At 43.0% G+C, this 23,028-nt stretch overlaps 1 protein-coding gene across 1 annotated transcript in view; it reads right to left on the bottom strand.

Moving 5' to 3' along the window:
* DNMBP (dynamin binding protein) overlaps positions 1–20,383 on the bottom strand; it is a 125,595-nt gene extending 105,212 nt beyond the window's left edge. The window contains exon 1 of the mRNA XM_047760121.1: positions 20,114–20,383. The gene's annotated coding sequence lies outside the window, so the exon portion shown is untranslated. The remainder of the gene's footprint in view (positions 1–20,113) is intronic.
* Positions 20,384–23,028: the final 2,645 nt, after the last annotated feature.

The raw sequence follows: 23,028 nt of genomic DNA on the forward strand, positions 1-23,028 counted from the left end.
CTATCAAGAAGCAAAACAAACATGTAATAACAGGCAGTTTTTAAGACCATTTCTAGGAGATGCCAAGAAAATTTATTAACACAAGCTATGAGGATAAATATGAGATCAGCAAGGCAGGTAAGCACTATGTTTATTTTCTTTATCTCTTTCAAGCACAAGCTAGTTTTTTTGTTTGTTTTGTTTTGTTTTTTTGGCTAAAGAGGTTTTAAAACACATAAGATGCTTCTCTACCCTTCAGGCTTTTTAAAGTATAAAACAGCCTTGATATTTTGGAAGAACGAATCAGAAAAGGAATTTAGAAAACTAAAAATTCTGAGGAAGAAAACGAGGGGGGAAAGAAGCTGCAGCTGGAGTTCAAAAGAGTTGAGACTGGGAGTTCCCGTTGTGGCTAAGCAGTAAGGAACCTGATTAGTATCCATGAGCATGAGGGTTTGATCAAGGCCTTGCTCAGTGGGTTAAGGATCCAGCATTCCTGTGAGCTGTCACGTAGGTCGCAGGCATGGCTTGAATCCCACGTTGCTGTGGCTGTGGTGTAGGCTGGCAGCTGCAGCTCTGATGTGAACCCTAGCCTGGGAACTTCCATATGCCACAGGTTCGGCCCTAAAAAAGACAAAAAAAAAAAAAGGGGGTGGGGGGACCATTCTCCGGATAGGTGATTTTACATCATTCTAGATAGTATCAACATCTAAAGACTATGGAAAACAGGGACTAGGAGCTTTAACCAAACAAGTAAAAATGAACACGTCTAGTTCTAGAAACCAGAGTCATTATACTTGAAAGGAAAATGTATATATGGAACCTTCCAGTAGTTTCTATCCAAGATGAGCCAGAGAGCTATCCTAAGACACAGCAAACTCAATGAATGGCTGACTCCTTAGATGGTGTCAAGGAGAATTTAATGTCCAATATCAGCATGTTGAAACCTCAACACTGGAAAAGTTCACCTGATATAAAAGACATCTCTTGGAGTTCCTGTCGTGGCTCAGTGGCTAACGAATCCGACTAGGAACCATGAGGTTGCAGGTTCGATCCCTGGTCTTGCTCAGTGGGTTAAGGATCCAGCGTTGCTGTGAGCTGTAGTGTGGGTCACAGACGCATCTCGGATCCCGCATTGCTGTGGCTCTGGCGTAGGCTGCTGGCTACAGCTCTGATTCTACCCATAGCCTGGGAACCTCCATATGCCGCGGGAGTGGCCCTAGAAAAGGCAAAAAGCCAAAAAAAAAAAAAAGACATCTCTAAACAGAAAAGGAGGGACAATGGTATGATTGTAAAAAAAATAATGTATCTATATGGAAACATGTGAATCTAGGAGGGAAACATTAAGAACTGTAGCGAGGATAAGAAAAAGGGAGAAAAAACAGGTGGGAGAATTTTATTATAGACTGTCATCACAGATGGAGAATAAAGATGATATTTTTAATAATAAGATTATAAAATCGACAGAGAAGCTAACCAGCAGTAGTGTATGGTAGTTGATATAAGCTGGAATGCTAATTCCCTAACAAACATCAAATGCATGTAAACCACAGGCCGACTGATTAGCTATGTCCTAGAGATTTCAGTCAGCCCTTTGCTGGGCTCTCTAGGAAGCCAGCATATCTGATCACTGTGATTCCTACCAAGAGGAATGAAGGGCATATGTCACAACTCTTTGCTCCAGTTTTGCATAGTTCTGTTTTGGCTTTTTTTCTTTAAACTGTGGATAGATGTTGAATTTTATCAGATGCTTTTTCTGATCATGCTCCCCCCACCCTTTTCTCTGTTCATGTGGCAAATTACACTGATTTTCAACTACTAAATCAATCTTGCATTTCTGGAATAAACATCTTGCTCACGATGTATTATTCTTTTTATATAGTGCAAACTTCAATTTGCTACTATTTTGTTGAAGATTTTACACCTATGTTTCCCAAAGGATATTAGCCTATAATTAATGATCTTTTCTTTAAGTATCCTTGTCAGATTTGTCTATAAAGGTTAGGTCAGCCACATAAAGAACAGGAAGTGTTCCTTTCTCCTCTATTTGCTGAAAAAATCTAAGATGGGCATTATTTCATCCTTAAATATTTCACAGAATTCATTAGTGAAACAATCTGTGCCTGGAGAACTTCAAGAAAAGGCTTTTCATTAAAAATTCAATAGCTTTATCAGATATGGAGCTATCCCAAATTTTCATTTCTTCTTGTGCTGGTTTTGGTAAATTGTATTTTTCCAAGAAATGTGTCCCTTTAAGCTGTCAAATTTGCTGGCATTAAGTTGTTCAAAATATTGCTTTATTAGGACTTCAATATCAATATGATCTACAATGATATTAGAAATTAGTGGTTTTTCCCCTTAGTCTGGCAAAGGGTATATCAATTTTGTTCATCTTTTCAAAGAACCAATTTTTGACTACCTTAAATGTCTCTATTGTTTGACTGTTTTCTATTTCAATGATTTATTCTTCTATTATCTTTACCTCTCTCCAACTTTAATTTGTTCTCATTCCCGTGAAAACTTAGATAACGGATTTTCAACCCTTCTTTTCTAATATAAATATCTAGTCATGAATTTCCCTTTAAACACTGCGTTAGCTATATCTCACAAATTCTGATACACTGCTTTCACTTTCATTCAACTAAAAATATTTTCTAATTTCCCATATGATTTCCTCTTTTAACTATAGGTTATTTAGAAGGGTGATATTTATTTTTCAAATATTTCAGATATTCAGAGATCTTTCTGTTATCAGTTACCAATTTACTTCTGCTGTGGTCAGAAAATATATTCTGTATTTTAAATTTACTGAGATGCTTTATGGCCTGGCATATGCTCTTAGTGAGTGCTCTATGTGCATCTGAAAAGAGTGTATATTCTGCAGTCGTTGAGAACAGTTTTCTGTACATGTCAGGTTAAAAGGATGATTTATGGTATTTTTCATCTCACATATATCCTTGCTGACTTTTTACCTTACTCTTTGAATACTGAGAAAAGAATGCTAAATCCCTAAGTTCTGTTCTTGGTTTAGGGATTGCAATATGCAATCCGTCTTCTAGTTTATTGGCCCCTTTCTTCTGCAGTGTCCCTCTTGCTCTCTTAAGTCCAGCCAGTTAATCTTTATTTCAACTATTATACTTTTCAATTCTAGAATTTTCATTTGGCTCTAACACTTCCCCTTCTCAGTTGATGGTCCCTATCTATTCATTATATCCATAACTTCTTTTAAATATGTGAACATATTTCATCAGTTGTTTTAAACTCCTTGAGTGCTAGCTAGTCCGACTCAGTCGGTAGAGCATGAAACTCTTAAATTATTATTATTATTATTATTATTATTTGGTCTTTTTAGGGCTGTACCGCAGCACATGGAGGTTCCCAGGCTAGGGGTCAAATCGGAGCTGTAGCTGCAGGTGTATGCCACAGCTGCAGCAACTCAGGATCCAAGCCACATCTACAACCTACACCACAGCTCATGGCAGCGCCAGATCCTTAACCCACTGAGGCCAGGGATGGAACCTGTGTCCTCATGGATGCCAGTCAGATTAATTTCCACTGAGCCACCACAGGAACTCTCTTAAATTCTTTCTATGCTAAATCCATCATCTAAGTCATCACACAGTAAGTTATATCTTTTACTCCTATATTATGTGTCACATTTTTGCTTATTGGTACATTTCCACTTCTTTGTATTCTAGTAACCATTATTGTATGCTACATATTATGTATGTTACAGATGGTCTGGACTATACTCTAATGAGCACTGAATTTTAGTTTGACAATCAGTTAAATTACTGTAAGATCTTCTTGACCTTGTTAGGCTTAGTTTTATGCCATGTTGGTCAAAGCTATTTTGGTTTTGTCCTTAACCTCTTTTCTTTTCAGCCACGCCAGCACCATGTGAAAGTTCGCGGGCCAGGGACTGAACCCTAGCCTGCAACAGCGACCCAGGCCACTGCAGTGACAATGCTGGTTCCATAAACCACTGAGCCAAAAGCGAACTCCTTCATATCATTTTTTTGTCTTTTTGTCTTTTTAGGGCCACACCCACAGCATATGGAGGTTCCCAGGCTAGGGGTCTAATCACAGCTACAGCTGCTGGCCTACACCACAGCCACAGCAATGCCAGATCTGAGCCATGTCTGTGACCCACACCACAGCTCAGGGCAATGCCGGATCCTTAACCCACTGAGCAAGGCCAGGGATTGAACCTGCAACCTCCTGGTTCCTAGTGGGATTCGTTTCCGCTTCGCCACGAGGGGAACTCCCTTTCATATCATTTTTAAAGAACAGGTTTATTGAGTTAAAAGTCACATACTATATAGGCCGCACCCGGGGCATATGGAGGATCCCAGGCTAGGGGTCGAATTGGAACTGTCGCTGCCGGTCTACACCACAGCCACAGCAACACAGGATCCAAGCCACATCTGCGATCTAGCAACACCAGATCCTTAACCCACTGAGCAAGGCCAGGGATCGAACCTGCGTCCTCATGGATGCTAGTCAGATTGGTTAACTGCTGAGCCACAATGGGAACTCCAATTCACACACTATATAATTCATCCATTTAAACTGTACAATTTGATGAGTTTTAGTATATTCCCAGAGCTGTGCAACCTGCACCACTATCAATTTTAGAACACTTTCATCATCTCAAAAATAAATCCGTATCTATTAGCAGTCATTTCCCATTTCCGCCCAAAAGTCTCCCCACCAACCCCACTCCAGCCCTACACAACCAGTAATCTAGTTCTGTCTCTATAGATTCGCCTGTTCTAGACATTTCATATAAACAGAATCATACAATATGTGGTCTTTTGCGACAGGTTTCTTTTTTTTTCTTTTTTTTTTTTTTTTTGGTCTTTTGAGGGCCACGCCCTTGGCACATGGAGGTTCTAGGCTAGGGGTTGAATTGGAGCTGTAGCCATAGGCCTATGCTGCAGCCACAGCAATGCCATATCCAAGCCGTGTCTGCGACCTACCCCACAGCTCACAGCAACGCTGGATCCTTAACCCACTGAGTGAGGCCAGGGATCCAATCTGCATTCTCATGGATCCTAGTCAGATTTGTTTCCGCTGAACCACAACGGGAACTCCTTTAGCAGGTTTCTTTCACTTGGCATATTTTCAAGGTTTTTATATAATTTTCAAATATAAATACCATCAGCTTAAATGTAATAATTAAGAGCGCATGTAATAATTAAGAGCACAGATTACAAAGCCAATCTGTTTGGATTTATCTGCCAGCTCCACCCCTTATTAGACTTATGTAATTGGAGGCAAATTACTTCTCTGTGCCTTAATTTTCTTACTTGTATAATGGGTTTAGAGAAAAGGTCCTGACTCATAGGAACACAGTGAAATTTAAATGAGTTAATATATGTAAAGTACTTAGAAGAATACCTTACACATAGTAAGCACTACACAAAGGTTAGCTGCATTATGAATTACTGCTGTTACCATCATCATTGGCACTAAAGAGAGATTATGGATATTCTCCAACTCTTTTTCACAGCTTTAAGATTTGTTTTGGTATTTGTTAAAAAAAAGAATTTTCCACACCCAAGGCATATGGTAGTTTCTAGGCCAGGGACCAAATCTGAGCCCCAGCTGCAACTTATGCCACAGCTGCTGGCAATGCTGGATCCTTAATCCACTGCCCCAAGCCAGGGATCAAACCCATGCCGCCGCAGAGATGATGCTGGATCCTTAATCCACTGGGCCAAAGTGAGAACTCCTGGTATTCAATAAATTTTAAAATGAGTGTCTCAGGGAGTTCCTGCTGTGGCACAGTGGGTTAAAGGATCTGGCATTGCCACAGCTTCAGCACCTTCCCTGGGCCAGGAACTTCCATATGCCACGGGTGCAGCCAGTTAAATTTTTAATACTTTAAAAGTATTTTTTTTAAATGAGTGTCTCAGGAGAAAGAAGTGGTGAATGACTGCTAATGAGCAGAATATTTTTAGGGTGATAAAAAATGTTCTGGAACTAGATAGTGGTGATGGGTGCACAGCTTTGTAATCTATTTTAAAAAAATACTCAACAGTAAGTATACTTTAAAAGGGTGAATTTCACGGTTTTTGAATTACGTATCATTTTAAAAATGGAGTGTCTACTTTCAGAAACTGCTAAACTTCAAGGGAGAAATAGGCATACATGAATATCCTACCTTGAAAAAAGCTAGAAATTTAAACAGCTTCCCTATTCTGCCCCTCTCCACCCTCTAGTTTTTCCTGTACTCTGCTTTTATTTATTTATTTATTTATTTATTTATTTATTTATTTTTGTCTTTTTTGCTATTTCTTGGGCCGCTCCCGCGGCATATGGAGGTTCCCAGGCTAGGGGTCGAATCGGAGCTGTAGCCACCAGCCTACGCCAGAGCCACAGCAACGCAGGATCCGAGCCGCGTCTGCAACCTACACCACAGCTCACGGCAACGCCGGATCCTTAACCCACTGAGCAAGGGCAGGGACCGAACCTGCAACCTCGTGGTTCCTGGTCGGATTCGTTAACCACTGCGCCACAACGGGAACTCCTGCTTTTAAAATGTGTTTGTGTTTTATTCCTACTACCAGCTGCAGATGGAGCATAGGTTATATAATGTTTATTTAGACTTTCACTAGGCATGGCTATATAAGAGTATATTTAAGGAGTTCTCTTGTGGCACAGTGGGTTCAGGATTGGGCACTGTCACTGCAGCAGCCTGGTTGGGTCTATGGCACAGGTTTGATCTTTGGCCTGGGAACTTCCGCATGCTGCAGGTGTGGCCAAAAAATAAATAAGAGTACATTTAAGAAATCATTGTTGCTACTAAATTGCATTAATAACTATATTCATAACAGTTAAGTGTTCAGACTAAAATAAGAGAGAATGAAGTTCCATGTTTGGCTCTTCCATCTGGGCAATTTATTTAAACCACTCCGAACCTTAGTTTCCGCATCTGTGAGCTAAAGATAACAACAGAAATGTAATTCATGATGTGTTATGAGGATTAAGTTTTACCATGTAGGTAAAACATTTAATACATTTCCTGGCAAAGGGCAAGCATTCACATATCTTGTAAATGTCAGCTATGAGGAGGGTGATGATGACAAGGAAGGGAGAGGAGAAGGAGAACCATCACCACCCCCCAGAGAGAGTGTAACATTAATAATACAGATGAGGCAGCAACTTCTGGGCTGGGCTAACTGCTCAAAACTGCTACTGTCATTTGGAGAGGAAAGGGGAATAATGTGACTCTTTGTGGTTACTGGTCATAAGAACATGGCAATTGACACCCCTCTGCCCTAAGCTCTAAATGAACTTGTATTGGGTTTGGCAGCCGTTTATATACAAGATCCTTGCCTGAGGGCCCCCAGAACACTTTGCCAAATGTCTTTCAGGGGCAGAATAGGACTCTGAAATTAATTTATGCACTCTTCCAAAAAAAAAAATCCTATATTTCTAAGAAAACCACTGACACTACTGTAGAGTCTCGTCATTTCTTCTTTGGGACTATGGCCACAGCTTCCTAAATGGTTACCTACCAGTCTCATTTCTCTCTATTTTCCACACTGTGACGAGGATTACCTCTTTAAAATACAAAATCTCATAATTCTCTACTGCTTGAAGTTCACCAGGGCTTCTGGTAGGAAGTATCTAGAATTCCTTCCCAGATCATACAAGGCTCCTCATGAGCTGGTCCCCAGCCACAGGTTCGGCCTCATTTCTGGACACTCCATCACACCTCGAGCCTCATCAAAACACTGGCAGTTCTCTTCAAGGCACTACAGCTTTGTAACGCCTATGACTACAACACAATACATTTACAGACTGATTTTCAAACATGTTATCTTGTATGTGTGCTGATGTTACCTGTGATCGGTGGTGAAACAGAAGTGCCTATTTTTCTTAACTCATCCCTACAGGGAAGAACAATCAATAACCAGGAAATCACCTCTGACACCTGTATTGTGAATAACACTACAGTACAGGTATTACTTTTAAAGTATTTGGAGCCACCAGAAAAGACTATTGACCAAGCCTGACTCTCATCTGTGGAATATAGGAATGAAGTTTGAACGGACTGGTAAAATTCATCATAGAGATTCCTCATAATTTACTGTTATCAATGCCTTTAATTAAGGCAAGCCTCCTAAGATAACCAATTAATCTCATAATAAAAGTATAAGTAAGGCTGTAATACATATAGTGAATGTCCTCATTCTACGTTAGATTTTTAGCTTCGGTTTATCAACTGTTTGGCTTTAAAAGCAGATGAAAATATTGAGGTTGAGATACTTTATTCTGACAATCATCAAGTTATTAAATAAAGCCAAACACAGCTTCTTCACATTTCAACAATATTTAAAAATTTTTTTCTGTCTTTTTAGGGCCACACCTGTGGCATATGGAAGTTCCCAGGCTAGGGGTTGAATCAGAGCTATAGCTGCCAGCCTACACCACAGCCACAGCAATGCCAGATCTATACCAACCCACACTGCAGCTTGTGACAATGCTGGATCCTTACCCACTGAGGGAGGCCAGGCTGGAGCGGGGCAGGGGGTGTGTGTCAAACCTGCATCCTCATGGATACTAGACAGGTTCTTAACCCACAGAGCCACAATAGGAACTCTTCATTTTTAACATTTTAATATTAGCTGATTACCCTGCAAAATTACCACAGCTGACCAGCAGCTCAAGACAGCAAGTCTAAAAGCAGAGTAAAACAGGAGTTCTCTGGTGGCTTAGCAGGTTAAGGATCTAGCATTGTCACAGCTGCGGCTTGAGTTTGAAGTCCCTGGAGGAATGTCCAGATGCCACGGGTGTGGCCAAAAATTAAAAAAAAGAAAAAAAGAAAAAAGAAAAAGAAATAAAAATTGGACTTCATGTCTACAGTGGTCCAGATATTATAATGAACAACATTTAGAAAGTGGCAGCAAAAAGCAGGTAGTGAAAAGTATGGGTTTTCAGAACACGCATATTAGTATTATGGTCCACGGCCCAGTAGCTGTTCAAGAATACAGGACCTGGAGTATTGGGTCCTGTATTGGCGCAGTGGAAACGAATCCGACTAGGAACCATGAGGTTGCGGGTTCGATCCCTGGGCTTGCTCAGTGGGTTAACAATCTTGCTGTGAGCTGTGGTATAGGTCGAAGATGAGGCTCGGATCCCAATTTGCTGTGGCTCTGGCGGAGGCCGGCAGCCACAGCTCTGATTTGACCCCTAGCCTGGGAACCTCCATATGCCGTGAGTACGACCCTAAAAAGCAAAAAAGCAAGCAAGAAAGCATACAGGACCCCAATGGGCAGTAACAAAGGTCTGGTTTTAATGTAAACTCATTCCCCTCTTACCTGACCCTCCAGGGATTCTGTTTCCTGATAAGCAGATCTAAACTGTGAGACAATAATATCCCAAGGAGGTTCTGGCACTGAGCCCCAGAAATCCTTAAAGCAACACTGTCTAAAAGAAGAAAACCAGACCCACGCACTTCTCCATTCTCTCCTCCGACTCTAGGGAACATGATGATGCCTTGCCAAAGAGAAGTTATAAAATTCCTTCTGAGGCAAAATGTTTTTAAATAGAGATAGCCTGCTGTTGATAATGTCGTTTCCTGTCACCTGGGACATTTTGGAAGATTCCTTGGAAATGGCCACTAGGCCAGACCATGCTATATGTGGGCCAGTGAATCCTTTCTATTTATGGAAACTGAATAACTTGGAACTAGAGTGACCAACAGATTAAAGTGTAGGAGTTCCCTGGTAGCCAAGTGGTTAAGGAGTCAAGCATTAACCACTGCTGTGGCTCAGTTTGATCCCTGGCCTGGGGAAACTTTCACATGCCTTGGGCACAGAACCCCAACCCCTTAAAAAAAAAAAGCACAAATTAACTCACAATAGGACAGTAAGATTGCATCACAAGCCATCTTAAAAAAATCCAGAATGTGGGAAACCACAGGACAAAATTCTTATATTTTTTCTTTTTAATCCTGCACCTGTGGCATATGGAAGTTACCAGGCTAGGGGTCAAATCGGAACTGTAGCTGCCGGCCTACACCACAGCCACAGGAATGCCAGATCCGAGCTGTGTCTGTGACATACACCACAGCTCATGGCAACACTGGATCCCTAACTTACTAAGCAAGACCAGGGATCAAGCCCACATCCTCGTGGATACCAGTCAGGTTCTTAACCTGCTAAGCCATGACAGGAACTCCTGTACTGTTCTTTAATTGTTATTGCAAATATTTTTTTTTTTTTTTTTTGGCCATGCCCACGGCATGTGGAAGTTCCTAGGCCAGAGACAGAATCTGAGCCGCAGCAGTGACAATGCTGAGACCTTAACTGCTAGGTCACCAGGAAACTCCCATATGGGTAGTCTGGATCAGATTCGAGAGCCAGCTAAAAGTGTCAAGCAGTAGAATAATAGTAAGTAAAATAACAGTAAAATAGTGTTTCAGGGCCATGATTCAGACAATGGTTTATACGAGATAGACTGGGTCTACAGCACTGGCCTTCAGGATAGCTTTATGGTGTATTTGTGGCAACTATTTTTTTTTTAAAGCACCCAATAGCATGCTAATTAATATGTTTGAGCCTTGCTTTATAATAAAGTGACCAGATATATACAGCATGACTGTTTCATCATGACACTCTTGAAGCAGATCCAGAAACAACAGAAATGCCAAAAGGTTTCTGCATGGCTGGGATGGGAGGAAAAGAATAAACTGGAAAAGGGGAGGACACAGGGCATGGGGTTGGGAGTTTAGCACAACTTGGCACATCCATTGCAACGTTTTCTGCTGATGGCGCAGGTCATTTATCCTGAGAGAATCAATCACCTCATGAAAACAATGTGTGCTGGGCCCAGAACCCATAGCTAGAAGGTCAGCACTGACTATTCTCTCTGGGGCCCTGCTCCCCCCATGTGCTTGTCAGCAACAGACACTCACACTCCACTTCCAGAAACCATAGACCCCACAGGAGCAGCTCAAACAGATGTAGAGAAATTAGCTGTAGGGCTGGGCTGATGGTTACGTTTACAGGGTCAAGGAGGAAGTGGGGGACGCCACCAGTTTACTGAACCCATGCATTAAAGAAGCCTAAGAGGCTCAGGTCACTGCTGTGGCATGGGTTCAACCGCTGCCCCAGGAACTTCCACGTATCTCTGCTGTGACACACACACACACACACACAAAAAAAAGGCTAACTTTCTTCTCTTATCCCTATTTTAAGGCTTCCCCTCTGTATCACAGAGATGCCTTCTTCCAGATTGATTTGTGGTTTCCACCTCTATAATCTCTATAGGGCACCCTATGCACCAGGGCAAGGCTCAAGGTGCTTGGACTTATCAGTGAACAAAGAAAGATCCCTGCCCGTGAAGAGCTTCCTCCTTGAGGGATGAGCAAGGCGGACAACAGCATTTTAGGAAGTGACAAAGTGTTGTGACAAGATGAAAAAGATAGAAGAGGGTGAAGGGATAAGGGGGGAGGAGGGGAGGAGCCACTGGATCTAGGATTTACCAGCTGATAGGAATGTCAACCTCAGAATTCTATCACTTCCTGCCACTTCTTCCCACACTCCTTCACCAGTCATCACACTAGCACAAAGTGATTAGGGAAACAAAGCGGGGCTGGGTTTATTTCAGAATCAAAAGAAAATAAATTACGACTCTTTGCTCTATACTTTTTATTTTCTGAAAGATGAATGCAAACGTGCTCTAAGGATGGACGGTGATAACTGGACTGAAGCAAAGTGACATCAAACAGACTTCTCCTCCTACTTCTCTCCCCTAAGCTAGTCTTCAGTCTGCTGGCATCTGGGCTATGGCTTCTCCAGATGCTGGGCTGTCTGTGCACTCAGTCAAAGCCTGTTTGAAAGGTCCAAGTAAGCAGCAAGCTATAACCCTGCCTTTATAAGCTAATCATATCTTTCTTATTGCCTTTTTTTTTTTAAACAGAGGATCCGATGAATAAGAGCTGATGGCTTAAGCCTGAAAAAGGCGGCAGGTGGGTGATACAAAATTATATAGCCCAATGTTAGGTGCATTCTCTTTCTCCACAAACATGTCCCCCAGCCCCCAAATAGATCACAGAGAGAGAGAGAGAGAAAGAAACAACATCTTAACAGGGCTTGGTGCTAAAGGCAGGATTAAAGATCTAACCTGCGCTATAGCAGTTACCTGAGCCACAGCAGTGACAATGCCAGGTCCTTAACCAGTAGGCCACCGGGGAACTCATTGCTTTTCTATAATTTTGCTTTTTTTTTTTTGTCGTTTTGCCATTTCTTGGGCCGCTCCCACGGCATATGGAGGTTCCCAGGCTAGGGGTCTAATCGGAGCTGTAGCTGCCAGCCTATGCCAGAGACACAGCAACACAGGATCCGAGCCGTGTCTGCAACCTACACCATAGCTCATGGCAATGCCGGATCGTTAACCCACTGAGCAAGGGCAGGGATCGAACCCACAACCTCATGGTTCCTAGTCGGATTCGTTAACCACTGCGCCACAACGGGAACTCCTAATTTTGCAAATTTTCTAAGATGACGAGGTATAACTTTTATAATCAGGAAAAAATAGCTAGTTTTAAAGTCAACTATGTACCACAGAGATGAGCCTGAGAATCTACTGCCCAGCACCCTGGCAGTTACAGTGCTGCAGAGCAATCTGCTGAACCATCTCAATATTTCATGAGATATATTTAGGTGAGTTTATACCCAGAGCGGAGACTGATCCTCAGAGTAAGGAAACTATAATTTTACATATCTTATATTTACAATCATGCTGATGACTATGGTTATGCTGAATATGGCACTCTCATTCTTCACACTAGCAATTTAAATTCTGCCTCAAGAGCAGGAGGGAAAAAGCTGATCTAACGGTGAAATAAGCTGATATTGGAATGGTGAGACGTTTATCATAAATTTATACATGGAGGGTTCAGAAATACTGAAGACTTTTATTAATCTTCTTATGCTTGAAGCTTAACCTTAGCATGGCCTTAGGATTTTGGTTCGCAGCCTCCTGATGCCATCTTACTTCTTTGGCAACAAATCCTGAAAAAGTGTTTGACAAGGCTTAATACCCATTGATGATCAAAATCCTCAGTAAACTAGGAGTATGTAGAGAACACCTTAATTTGACAAAAGTACATCTAAAACTTCAAACAAACATTACAGGAAATGGGAAAACTTCAGATTCATTCTAAGACTGAGAACAAGACAAAGGCGCCTACTAGCATAGCAACTGTTTTGACATAGTCCTGGAAGTTGCAGTCCTGGAAGGCTGTAAAGGAAAGATAAATAAGAAGTATAAGGATAGGAAAGAAGCAACCAAACTGTCACTGTTTTCAAAGGATATGATTAACTGTGGCAGAAAGGAAAGAACAGACATCAAGAGACTATCCGAATAAGACAACAAAATAAGGCTGTGAGATACAAGATCAGCTTACAGAAATCAGTATCATTTCTCTTAAACTATCCGTAGCCAACTAGAAAACAACAGTAACAGAAAGACATGATTTACAACAGTAGCTAAACTCTCAAGTATTTAGAAATTAATTTAACCAAGAATATCTTTCTAGACCTTAATGGAGAAAACGTTAAAGTTCTAAGAAAGGACTTAAAAATAGGCTGAATAAACCTTTAGGGGTAAAGGCTCATGATGTCTGCAACTAATAATTCAAATGGGTCAGGAAAAAATGTACAGAAATGTAGAGAGGGAGCAATAAAGCAAATACGGCAAAATGCTAACATTTGGTGACTTGAGGTGAGGAATACACAGGAACTCTTTGTATTCATCTTAGAACTCTTCTATTAGTTTTAAATTATTTCCAAATAAAACAAAAATTTTGAAAAAAATTAGCTGAACAGAGAGACATATTACATGTTCTTGAATGAAATGAGTTAATATCAAAAAGATGTCAAGCCTCTCCCAAACAATTGATAAAATCAACGTAATCCCAATAAAAATGTCACAAAAATATAATTTTTGAGGAACTTGATAAACTTTTTGTGTGTGTGTGCTGTTTTAGAGCCACACCTGTGGCATGTGGAAGTTTCCAGGCTAGGAGTTGACCCGGAGCTACAGCTGCTGGCCACAGCCACGGCCACACCAGATCCGAGCCGCGTGTGTGACCTACACCAAAGCTCACGGAAATGTCAGCTCCTTAACCCACTGAGTGAGGCCAGGGATTGATCCCATATCCTCATGGATCCTAGTCAGATTCATTTCTGCTGCGCCACAATGGGAACTCCTGGAACTTGATAAACTTATTCCAAGCTTTATGTGGAAAAATAATGGCCCAGGAGTAGCAAAGTAAACTTAATGAAAAACCCAAAGATGGGCTACTTGCTGTGCCAGTCATGAGGACATACTACAAAATCACTGTAATCAAAGCAGCAATACAAAAAATAGAGCAATTGACAGACTGATGGAATAGAGTGAAGTACAGAGATAGACCAACGTAGCCATAGAAACCATATAGGAGAAAAGGGTACCACAGTGCAACAAAGGAAAGCATGGATTTTTCTGGAGATGTTACTGGAAAAACTGGCTCATTAAATGGAGAATAATGGGGCTGGATCTCTAACACCATGTGCAGTGTGGGTTCTAGATGAATTAAAGAAATAGCTGTGACCTAGGGAATGGGAAAATTCTAAAAAAAATAAATTTAAAAAAAAGCATTAAATGTAGCCAAATAATTTCTTTGATTACACTCAGATTAAGAATTTTTCCTGATCAAGGGACTACAAAAACAAAGTTAACAGATGAGAAGATATCTGCAAAGTGATGATGAGTGAACATCAAAAAGCTGTCTTTCACAAGTCAGTGACAGCAACACAGATAGCAACTCGAGCGGAAAATGGGCAAAGATAGGAATAGCTACTTTACAGATGAAACTATGTATAAGAGATGCTCACAGGGGAGTTCCAGTCGTGGCTCAGGAGAAATGAATCTGACTAGCATCCATGAGGACGCAGGTTCAATCCCTGGCCTTGCTCAGTGGGTTAAAGATCTAGCATTGCCATGAGCTGTGGTGTAGGTCAAAGATGCAGCTCAGATCTGGCATGACTGTGGCTGTGGTGCAGGCCAGCAGGTGTAGGTCCAATTGGACTCCAGTCTGGGAACCTCCATATGTCTTGGGTGTGGCCCTTAAAAAAAAAAAAAAAGAGGTGCTCACAATTATTAGTAATCAAAGAAATAAAATACATGAAAATGACAAGATACCACATCAGGAAAGGTAGAGAGCTGGAGAAAGCTGAGTGTTGGTTGGGCCATGAGGATACAGGAACCCTGAAACACTTCCGGCAGGAGAGAGACTGGTGCCGCCACTGTGGGGAAGTCTCTGGCGCTTCTGACCAATTTCAGGATAGGCAAGCCTAGGACCCAGTGATTCCCTTTTAAGTATATATCCTACGGTATATTATATCACAGCTTTACAGGTGGACAGGTATGAATAGGCTCTCTCTCTCTTTTTTTTTTTTTGGCTGTGCCTGCAGCATGCAGAAATCCTGGGGCCAGGGACTGAACCTGTGCCACAGCAGTGACCTGAGCCACAGCAGTGACTATGCCAGATCCTTAACCCACTGAGCCACCAGGGAACTCCAAAGATGCTCATTGCAGCAGTATCTGTGGTGATAAGAAGTAGGAACAACCTGAGTATCTATCACACAGAGAAGAGAGAAGTAAAAGTGTGGTTCACACACTCAGCACAGAATATTATGCAGCATCCAGAAGCAAAGAACTAGATGAACGCATAGAAACACAGGTGGATCTTAACAGTACTCAGGAGACACCATGGCACAGTGGGTTAAAGATCCGGCTTGCTGCAGCTGCAGCTTAGGTCGCAGCTGTGGCTTGAATTCAATCCCTGGCCAGGAACGTCCATATACCACAAGTGCCCCCCCCCCCAAAAAAAAAGTACTCAGAAAAAAAAAAGAGGCAAAATGAAATATAGGTTTATAAATTAAAATACATATAGGAGTTCCCTATAGGACTCATGGCGCAGTGGTTAACGAATCCAACTAAGAACCATGAGGTTGCGGGTTCAATCCCTGACCTCGCTCAGTGGGTTAAGGATTCAGCATTGCCGTGAGCTGTGGTGTAGGTTGCAGACGCAGCTTGAATCCCGTGTTGCTGTGGCTGTGGTGTAGGCCGGTGGCTATGGCTCCGATTCGACCCCTAGCGTGGGAACCTCCGTATGCCGAGAGAGCAGCCCTAGAAAAGGCAAAAAGACAAAAAAAAATTTTTTTTAATTGAAAAAAATAAAATATATATAAAGTAAATATCCCCACTTTGCAAGATCCCATACAGACAAAAAGAAACACGCTGCCTGTGTTAGAATGAGCACCCATGCAGCATGAGGTAAATGGGAGGGGAATGAGGGAATTAAAAACAAATCTTTTAGACTTCTTGCATGTTAAAAAAGAAGAATTCAAACGACCTATGATAAAAATAAAATTAGAATTGTTTCCTCCCCCTAAGCTTCAACTTTCCTAACAACAAAAGCAACGCTGGTTGCCAGCTCTGTTGATGAGTAACAGCTTTTCATCCGTTTTCAGGCAGGAAGGGAAAAATTCAGGGATCAGCAGAGGACTAAAGGGATCAGTGGAGAATAGTCACGAAACAGTGTTTTTGTTCTCATGACCTGACAACCTGACTGAAAAGACCTGATTACCTCTTGTCACGAGTGATGCAGCTAAAGGCAGACTGGTGACATCAAGTTTTCAGGTCCTCTGAAACGCCTTACTTTCAGAACCTCTTTGTATGCAATCCTCTGGCCTCCTCCCACTGATCCCACACTACTGAGAATCTAAAAAATTCTCGAGCTGGAGGGCACCTGGTTACTCTACAAATGAGGAGACAAAAGCCAAAGGAGGACTGTGGTTTAGGGTCATGCAGCTGGTATGAAAGGGAAGCTCTTGTCCCCCTTTTGTCTCTCTGGCCCAGCAGCCAGCGTGACCCCGTTAAAAACTAAGTCATCAGAACTAAGCTTCTCTGTTCAAAAACCCTCTACTGGCTTCCCCCTCACTAGGAGTAAAGGCCAAAACCCTTGCTCCCGGCCTACAATGCTGTGCCCTCCCCACACCCACCGCCTCTCAGCTGCACGTTCCCACCCCCCAGCCCCCCCACCCCCGCCCACGTGGGGACCGCTGAGCCCCCATGACCTCGCCAGCCCTCACACTTGCCAGAAGCGCTCCTGCCCACGGGCTTGGAACTTGCTCATCCCTCCGTCTCCTCCGGCTCACTCCCTCACTCCCCGCAAGTCTTAGATCAAAAGGGATCTTAGTGGAGGCCTTTGGGTGCCCCCCCCTTCTCTGTTCCCACCTACGCCTCTGTAAAATTCTCCGCAGCATTTGCAATCACATGACCATGATCCATTCACGTATTTATGTCCTGTCTGCCTCCACCCCACTGAAATACCTATTACATGAGGGCAGGGCTTTGGCTGCTGTGTTCACAGCTGTAAGCCCAGCACCAAGAACCGAGCCTGGCGTCTACGGGTGCTCCATGAATATTTGCTGAGCTTTGATTTGCTTCATTGCTCCTTCCTCACAGAGCTCTTCTATGATCTGATTTTATGGCTGCTACTTTAGATCTTTCTGCCCTTCCAGGCGAGAGACTGATACAGTCCACTCCTGCCCGCACGACTACGTTATCCAACCTTGAAAATTAGTTTATTCACATGTTTTCCTACGTGAGGCATAATAAAAAATTAATCTTACATTCATGTTTAAAACTTTTCATAATATTCTGCGAATTTTCAGGATGCTTCAGCTGAAGATCAGGCACAATTGAAAATTTCAGAGCAAATCATTTTGTAATAATGTTATGATATAGGTAATACCTTAACTGACTTTAGAAACAACAGAATAAGAAACCTAGAAAATAATTCAAGACTTATACCTGCCAGCAGGCATTTGTATTCTTGTTTAATTGCTTTTATCATTTAAAAAAAGGTCTCAAGGGAGTTCCCACTGTGGTACAATGGGTTAAGGATCTGGTGTTGCCACAGCTGTGGCACAAGTTGCAGCTGTTGCTCAGATCTAATCCCTGGCCTGGGAACTTCCACAAGCTGAAGGTGCAGCCATTTAAAAAAAAAAAAAAGTCTCCAAATTTTAAAAATATCTATGATTTGAAAAAAATCACTTAAGTGTCTGAAATTTGAGAAATCACTTTTCGCTTATTTAAGCCCAACCCTGATCGACTGACTGGGAGGTTTGAGAAGAATTTGAAGATTCACTATGCGTCCTGCAGAAAGGCTTTCCTTCTGAGACAGAGATAAATGAGTTTACTGGCTCTGGAAGCTTCCTAGATAGCAGTCTCCAAGTTTAGTGAGGATAAAAATCTAAACACATTCCGCTTAACCTTCTTCAGGGTTTCCACATTGCAATTTATAGCCTCAGAGTCTTGCACTATGTTCACAAAATGAATACCCACCCTTAGTTTTTAAGAGATCCTAAATGGTGATTCAAGAATTATGATTTATCATGTACTTTAAGATGAGAAAAAGTAGTGTAAATTTAACCAGTGCTTGAAAGAGGCTCTGAATTGCGATGTGGATGAAAGACAAAAGTGAAAAGGTCTCCAGCAGGTAAGAGGGGCACTAGGAAGGAAGGAGCCAGAAAAGAAGAAACCAGAGGCTTATAAAAGCTCTACTTTGGGACTGCAAGACAAAATATCTTTTTATGTATTTGGACCAGTTGTCTATGCAGATTATTATCATATCTCAGTGGAAAATACACACAATATGAACACTGTATAAAAGACATCTTATCACATTTTTGAGGCAGAATGTTCTCGGCTTATTGCAAAAGTTAGCTATGCACTGCACAGACCCCATTCCCAGGCTAGATTTTAGCTATTCTCCGTCATACACAAAGTACTCTGTTCCAGTCTCTGAATTTAGTGAATTTAACACTGAAGTAATCTGAAAAACCTCTTTTCAGTTATGTTAGCTCAACACAGATAAAGGGAGGGTTAACAGTAACAGCGAATTTGAAGATTCACCATGCATGATGCAGAATTTTTTTAAAAAACTTATTTTCTCAAAACTTTGCATTATTGTCACAACGAGTGACGAGTGTTTCAAATTAACATGTAAAATCAGAGAACTTTCGAGGTGGAAGGAAGACTTAGAGACCCTTTAATTCAGGAATTTAGAGAGAAACAGGTGCTGAGAGATTAAACTAAACTAACTTGCTCATCACCTGGAATCTATTCAGTGCTGTGAGAGCAATAAATGCAGCACCAACTCTGAAAAACTACACCTGTATGCTGGCAGGTACTTCACTCTCCCATATACAACTATGGATTCATCAGTCCTGTAATTTCAGCTATACAAACGGTGGAGCTAAACTACACTCAAACACTAAATATTAGTGCTACCACTGGCTTGCCACACACCACAGCATCATTGATTATGAAAAGAAAGTGTTTCAACACAAGATGCTCATATTACTATAAAGGAATTACTGCAAAGTAATTTACACCTGAAGACTAATTACTAATATTACAGAATAATGTTGAGTGCCCTTTATTATATAAAGGAGACAGACAATAAGGGATAATGAGATTAAAAGTGGGGTTTTTTCCCCCTTATTTAAAATTTAACTCTATACTCCAAGCATTCTCCATAGCGCCTAATTTCCAGCAGACTTGGTTTGTTTGCACCCCAATATTCCTTTATTCGACAGCATCGACAGCCTTTTCAAGGTTAAATGCTTTGAGAAATTGATGCCTGGTGAACATCAGTACCTGCGGAAGGAATGTAAGGGTACAAAACTCCACCATCACCAAACTTGCATCTCTAGCCAAACAGGTCTTACTCTTGCTTCGGAAACCATCCCCCCTTGCCTGCTAGACACAGAATCACGCACTCCCATTCCGACTGAATGTGACTCTGTGCACGCCAAAAGAATTTCTTCATCTGTAAAATACGGGGGCTGGACTAATGCTGGATTTTTGTTGTGTGTGTGCTTTTTTTTTTTTTTTTTTTTTCAGCTCTCAAATTCCGCCTCATTGCCGGAGTGGCAGGGCGGTGCAGTGAAAAGAGCCCTGTGCCTGCTTGACACCATTTACAAAGCCCACGTCTGCATCCCTCGAACCGCCGGCCACCCGGCCTCTCCAACTCCCTGGCGCCTCCCAGGGCCCGACTGACCTGGAGCGAAGGACTCCGACGAGGGCCCGGCGTCCCACCGCCCCTCCGGGGCTCCGGGCTGGGCAGCGGCCGCAGCGGGGCAGGGGCGGCGCAGGCCGGGTCGCGCGGGGCGTCCTTCAGGGCGCGGGTCCCCTCTGTCCGCTGCCCGGGACAGCGACCCGGCTCGGCCCCTGACTTGCTCTCCGCCGCCCGGCGGTTCCTCCGCGCGGCAGGCAGCTGCAGCCGCCCGTCCCGGGCCCGCTGTCACCTCCGCCCCTGAAAGCGGCGGGCGGGTCAATCCGGCGTGACTCAGCGCGGCGGCTCCGCCTCCAGCCTCCCGCCTCCCGCTCAGGCTTCCGCCTCGCGCGGCCCGCGCGGCCGAGCAGCGCCACGCTTCGTCCCCGCGAACCCACCCCAGTGGAGCGCGCCCCGCGCTCGCGCCCCCTGACGGCCCGCATGACCACGCCCTCCTCATGACGTCAGGGGGCGGTGCCCCGGGATCTCTTCTCCGGGAAACTGAGGCACCTGGTCGCGTGGCGCTGCCCCTGCTGGTGGCGCTCCGCGGCTCGCAGTTCGCAGGGTGTTAAGTTCTACATGCAGCTCCCGCCAATCGAAAGTTCCTTTCCTCCCTTTCTGATCCCACACCCGCCACACTCCCCGTCCAACCTAGAAATGGGTCAAAGTCTCTTTTAGAGAAGGTCCATTCCATTCCTGTCTGGTGCGGTCCTCTATGCTGCCCGGAGGCAGTTTACTTTATCTTGTCACAAATAATTGGCGTTCACTTCGGTCTGTTCATTTTTTTTTCCTGAGGGAAGTGTCTGAGGACATTCTCTGCTCTTAGTTTAAGAGCAGAGAATAACAGAATGCAAGAACTGAGAGCATGAATTTAACTTTTTCCTGAATCCAGGTAGGAGTCTTTTTGTGTATTAATGGCCGCAAAGTCACCCTGCTTGGTCTGTTGCTTGAATTTCTGTGCCTGGTTTCTGGGATCTACCAGGGAGATGCCGAAGAATGCACAAGTCTATCACTGTGAATGCAAAACAGGTAAACTTCCACAGACGGTCCCCACTTAAAATTGTTGGACCTAAGATTTTTCCACTTTACCGTAGGCATTCAGTAGAAACTGCACTTGGAATCTTGAATGTTGATCTTTTCCGGGGGTGGTGATAGGCTCTACAATACTCACTCCTAACGCTGGGCAGCGACAGTGAGGCAGCTCTCAGTCAACCAGGGATCAGGAGGGTAAACCGCCAATATGGTTGCAACCGTTCTGTATGCATACAACCATTGCTTTTTCACTTTCAGTACGGTATTCGATAAATTACATGAGGAGTTCCCGTTGTAGCTCAGAGGGTTAAGAACCCGACATAGTGTCCATGAGGTTGTGAGTTTGATCCCTAGCCTCGCTCAGTGGGTTAAGGATCTGGCGTTGCTGCAGGCTGTGTAGCCTAGTCTTAGGTCGCAGATGCAGCCTGGATCCTGCTTTGTGGCTGTCGTATAGGCCTGCAGCTGCAGCTCAGAGTCGACCTCTAGCCTGGGAACATCCATATGCTGCAGGTGCGGACATAAAAAGAAAAAAAAAGAAGCATGCATTTCATTTTATTTTCCCCCCTGGGGCCGCTCCGGAGGCATATGGAGGTTCCCAGGCTAGGGGTCTAATCGGAGCTATAGCTGCCGGCCTACGCCAGAGCCACAGCAATGCGGGATCTGAGCCACGTTTGCAACCTATACCACAGCTCGCGGCAACACCGGATCCTTAACCCACTGAGCAAGGGCAGGGATCGAACCCCCAACCTTATGGTTCCTAGTTGGATTCGTTAACCACTGAGCCACGACGGGAACGCCCCTACATTTCATGAAAACTTAGGATGTTTTAATGTATACCCAACCCAACCAAGTCCTGTTTCTTCTACCTAAAAATGTCAGTTTCAGATTGATCTGATTACTGAATCTGAATCTTTGGAGGTGTGTTCTTCAGCGAGTACACAAAAGTTTAAGAACCACTGCCACACTAAAAAGACCAAAAAAAAAAAAAAAAAAAGAAGAGAAGAACCACTGCCCTAGAGGATTGTGAAGATTCTAAATCATCAAGAGCAAAAATAATAGCCTTTCACTCATCAAAAAAGTTTTACAATGGGAGTTCCCATTGTGGCGCAGCAGAAACAAATCCAACTAGGAACTATGAGTTTGTGAGTTCGATCTCTGGCCTTGCTCAGTGGGTTTAAGGATCCGGTGTTGTTGTGGCTATGGTGTAGGCTGGAAGCTGTAGCTCTGGTTTGACCCCTAGCCTGGGAACCTCCATATGCCGAGGGTGCGGCCCTAAAAAGCAAAAAAAAAGAAAAAAAATTAAATAAATAAAATAAAGAAATAAAAATAAGATTTACAATGCACAATTTAGGACAACCAATAAGCTACCTGTCCTTATGGAGCTCACATTCTAGAGTGAGGTGCCAGACAATAAATAAATAACCAAATATTAAGTCAAGTAATTATAGGGTGTGGTGAATGCAGTGAAAGAAATAAACCAGACGAGGTGATAAATTAGATTGTAGAGCAGGAAACCCTAATGCCCTAGGCATCCACTGTATATAGTGATGCAAGGGAGATGGTACGTCTCTCCTGGGCAAGGGGAACAGTACAAGTTATACACGGTCCTTGAGAGAATTGAGAATCACTGTGTTCTGTGGTTTAGATGAGGATCTGGTCTGATAAGGGCCAAAGTAAGAAGTGGAAACCTTCTTTGAATAAGGTGGTTGGTGGTCAGGAAATCGCTGAGGATGTGACATTTACTTGAGACTAAACGGACGAGAAAGAATCAGTTGTGTCAAGAGCTGAGGAAGTGCCTTTCTGGCGGAAGAAACGGAAGGTGGAAAGCCCTCAACTGGAAAACCTGATCAGTTTCAAAACAGAAGAGAAATCTGTGTGAGAAAGAGAGC

Source organism: Phacochoerus africanus, chromosome 15, assembly GCF_016906955.1.
Source record: "Phacochoerus africanus isolate WHEZ1 chromosome 15, ROS_Pafr_v1, whole genome shotgun sequence".
In the NCBI taxonomy this organism is placed as follows: Eukaryota; Metazoa; Chordata; class Mammalia; order Artiodactyla; family Suidae; genus Phacochoerus; species Phacochoerus africanus.